Source organism: Octodon degus, unplaced genomic scaffold (assembly GCF_000260255.1).
Source record: "Octodon degus isolate 3935 unplaced genomic scaffold, OctDeg1.0 scaffold00087, whole genome shotgun sequence".
NCBI lineage: Eukaryota > Metazoa > Chordata > Mammalia > Rodentia > Octodontidae > Octodon > Octodon degus.
The window spans coordinates 10,440,310-10,444,948 of NW_004524663.1; the positions used below are offsets into that span (position 1 = coordinate 10,440,310).

A 4,639-nucleotide genomic window follows, 5' to 3' on the forward strand; every position below is an offset into this window, starting at 1 on the left:
TGCCTAGCCATGAACAATTTCTTCATAAGATTTCCTCATAACTTTAAAATTTCTTCTTAATATGATTTTTCTGAGTTTTCCAATCAGAGGACATTTTTCTTCTGGTACTGTGGCTTGTGCCCAAGCTCTTCTCACTGCACTACAACCTCCACCCTTATTATTTTTTGTTTTGAGACAAGGTCTCATTAAGTTGCCAAAATGCCCAGGCAGGATCTTCCTTCCTTAGTCTCTCATATTGTTGGGATTACAGGTGTGCACCACCACACCTAGCTAGCGGGCAGTACTTAAGGTAAGTACTTGCCTTATACATACTAAATACATGTAAGCCCAGAAGTTGCTAAATGTTCTCAGAAATCCCTGAAAGTATCCCTCTCAAAAGTACATACATGTTGATACTTCTTGAAATTCAATGCAACTGGTGTCCCTTTGGAGTGCTGTGGTCCCCAAAATCATTCAGCTGAATTATACAATAAATCTGTTGTCTCAGTATTTCCCCCAAAGGAAAAATTCAGGGATTTGTCCTTTTTTGTTGTTACAATTTCAGACCTAATTGCTAGCCATTCTTCTGGATTTGTTTTGAATTTCTCAGAGGTCTGTCACATCAAAGGTGTTTTCTGTGGGTGTGCTTCAGCAGCAGCAAGGAAGTTGGGAGGTGGCAGATTCAGGGGTGGGGTGGGAAGCCTCCTAGTTACTGGACTTAAGAATGAATGGTCTGCCAGACCTGCGGGTGGCCTCTGGGTGAGCGGCTGCAGAAGAGGGTGGTCTGGAAGTAATGACAGCAAGGAATCACAGGACCTGGGTGCGTTTCATAAAGAGAAGAAGGTGGCAGGTTAGGCTTCTGCAGCATGAAGGGTTATGTTTAATATAACCAGTGACTTGCAATAAAATAAAAAAAGAAATTAGTTGGGTGTGATTGGTTGGGTGTGATGGCGCACACCTGTAATCTCAGCATTTAGGAGGCTGAAGCAGGACAATTGCCACAAGGCTGAGCCAGTCTGTGCTACACAGTGAGTTCACAGCCACACTAAACTGCGTAGTGAGACCTTGTCTAGAAAAAAATGAGAGAAAGAGAGAAAGAAAAAGAGAGACAGAGAGACAGACAGAGAGACAGAGAGACAGAGAGATAGACACAGACAGACACAGAGAAAGACAGACACAGAGAAAGACAGACACACAGAGAGACAGAACAATAGAGAGACAGAGAGAAAAGGCGAGAATGAGGGACAGGGAGAGACAGAGACAGAAAGGCGGCACATAAGGCACTTAGAAACAATGGAGTTAACAAGAATAGGAACATGCTGTCCCACAAGCTCTCTATCCGTGAGGGTTTATGAGGAGGCCCTGGAGATGGTATAAAAAGGAGTCATGAGGGAATTGGACTTGGTCTTCTCTGGGATTCCTCATCAGAAAACCTATGGCTCCATGAATACTAAATGAGCTTTCCTACAAAGTGATATTAATTCTAGACTACACATGCTATTCTTTCAGTTGCAGTGTGATTGCTTCAGTCCCATTGCTTCAGTCTTACGGCTAAGACAGTACTGATGCCCACAACTTAAAGGAGAACAGGTTTATTTTGGCTCCCATTTCAGGGCATAGTCAGCTGGTTCCAAGGCAGGATAACAAGGCAGAGGCGCCTGGAGGAGGAGAGCTTCTCATGGCAGCAGAGACTGAAGGGAGGAGCTGGGAAGAGGCTCCTTCCAGGCCATCCCTCCAGTGACCCGCTCTTCCCACCAGTTGCCCTTCCTAACAGCAAGTTAGCTATGAGGGCACATAATCTGCTGCTCTTCCAACCCCCTCACCTTCGAGTTCATGAGGCTTTCGGGAGGACATTCAGCTATAAACCACAACAGCGATCATGTCATATCTCTGGTTATTTCAGTGTTGACAATTTTCCCATGTCTTCAACTGCACTGAATCTTTATATCTTCATAAAATATAACCACATGAAAAGCACTTTCCCATACTAATCCTCATAAAGCAGCCCATTCTACAATAATAGGCAACCCCCAAGTTGCAGCAACTCAGGCTTATTTCTCAAGTAGGCTGCTTGTTCACGAGGGGGTTGCTTGCTGTGTCAGGGTGGGTCTTACCGTAGGACTAAGGATTATCGAGCAACTATGAACTAAAAAAACATTGTTTTCTATGGCAAAGGGAAAGGGAAGTTTCAACTTGAAAGCAACACAGGTAACTTCTGTTCACATTTCACTGGCCAAAGGAAAATGGGTAGTCATACCTAAAATCAAGCCGGCAGTGAAGTGAACATGCTTGCTTTTAATGGACCAATAAAAGAGATTTATGATGCAAATAACACATAATTTATAATTTTTAAAAACTTAGAATAAGACTTTTGAAATACTCTGCTGGGCTTGGAAATAATTTGTTCTTTGTTCTCTTAAGTGATTTCAACATTATTGTAGTTAGAGGACAGACGATTGTACTCCCCAGAGGAAGATATAATCCTAACTCAACAGTTGTGGCTAGTAAAACACAATCTTCTGAGATAGAAACTGACAAGAATCCATGCATCAAGAATGCAGCTAGTGGGCAGGTGGGCCAAACAGCTCAGCAGATTAAAGCATCTGTTTAGAGGCAGGGGCCGGGAGTTTGATCTCCTGACATTTTTGGCCCCACCCCCAGGGCATGCTGAGACAGGCGATTAAGACTGAGCATGGTGGTGCGAGCCTATAATCCCAGCGCTTGGGAGGCTATAAACAGGAGGATCACTACAAACCCGATCTATGAAGTGAGACCCTGAACACCCTGTACACCCTGTCTTAAAAAATACACACACACACACACACACACACACACACACACACACACAAGAATGGGGCTAGTTTCCTAATAGGGAGCTTTGTAGCAGGTATGGATTCCAGGTATGTGGAGATGTTTGGGGCCTCATCTCTGGGTGTGCCTGAGCAGTCTTTCAGTGGTCAGACTCCTCAGTCTATTGTCTTTAGTCATGAAAAATCTCATCCTTCCACCCCAGAATATTTACGAACATTTTTATTTCAAACATGTGGTTGAAAGACCATTGGCTTCTATATTTTGTAGACTAATTCTGGTTTATGAGCAAGTCTCCACCAATTTAGAAAAAAGCTGAGCAAAATAGAAACATTTACTGAGACTTATAGATCTATAGGTATTCAATTCAAAAAGCTGCATTTTAAAAAGTTATATCTTTACTGCTTTTAAGAGAAAAAATTGCAGATTAAAATACAGTGAAACATTGGTTACCATCTATCATGTTGGCAACAATCTTAGAGTTTAACTATATGGTAGTTCCTTCTTAGCTGCAGAGGATACATCCAAGTGCTGACAGTGGATGCCTGAGACCTCAGGGAGCACTGAACTCTTCATATGTTTTGCCTGTATACACTCATGGTAAGTTTAGTTTATTTATTAAAAAAAATTTTTTTTAGTACATGATTGCAGTGCACTCTTTGTAGGGTGTTGGTACATGACCATAGCACATCTTAATTCTTTTCTCTGATCCTTTTCCCTTCTCCCTTCCACTCTTGATCTAGCTCTCAGTCTGCTTCCTATCTATAAAAGACCAATCTCTCTGTTGCCTGTTATCTATCTTTCATCTTGATCTTTTTCAGGAGTGGGGGTTATTTGTTTGTTTTGTGTTTGTAGTGCTAGGGATCTAACCAAGGTCTTGAGTCTGTGAGGCAGGTGCTGTATCACTGGGTCACGTCCTCAACCCTCAGAACTTACATCGTTTTATCACAGAAGCAAAAATATTCATGGTATCCCTTTTGGAAAGTTAAGAGCAACTACCTTAGAATGAAGCTTCAAATATCTATTCTTGGAGAAGATGAGACAAAGACCATATGATTCCAAATATGTAAGTTACCGATATCCAGGAAAAGACCTGGTGAACCATGTCACAAGCTGACTCAAGTTCCTCCTCAGTTTATACTCAAGTACATCTTTCCCAATAATCTGGAAACACACAAATGATCAACTTTATCACTGATTCCCTATACTAAAGCCTGCTTCAATACTCCCCTCTCCAGTCTACTAGACCCTTCCAGCAATACATTTTGCAGTAGCTATTAGATCCCTCACCCACAAAACTTAATTTTGTAGAATATAAAGACAATGAGCACCCAGAGAGCAGTGGTGACCACATGCTGTGAGATGTTCTTTGTGTGACTAGTCATCCTCCAGCTTCTCAAATGCCTCGTGGTCAACTACTCCAGAAGAGAACTCATTCCAGGATAGAAGAATGGGTTTTCTGTCCATAGTCAACAGCCAAGTACAGGGCTAGCAGGATGAACGCAAAAGCACTCAGTGTGGTGACATAGAAAATGAGACAGAGATTTTCTTTACTAGAACAAAGCTTTCATTTTCAGAAATTTTTGTCAAAGCAACAAAACCAAGCTCTAAAATATAACAACAGGTAGGGAATCTGATAAGCATACCTTTGGTCTTTTCCTTGTAATATAACAGTATTTTTCCGGCCTGAATTCTTAAAATGCCAACACAATGGAGTTGGTAGTTCTTAAGATTTTTTTCTGGGGCTGTAGGTGTTTCAGTTACTTTTCACTCACTGCTGCAACAAAATATCGAACACCCAAAATGAAAGAAAGAAAGAAAGAAAGAAAGAAAGAAAGAAAGAAAGAAAGAA

General features: G+C 41.6%; 1 pseudogene; it reads right to left on the reverse strand.

Annotated features, from left to right (window-relative positions):
* The window catches only part of LOC101571771, a 21,164-nt pseudogene that overhangs the window by 14,561 nt on the left and 1,964 nt on the right, over positions 1-4,639 (reverse strand).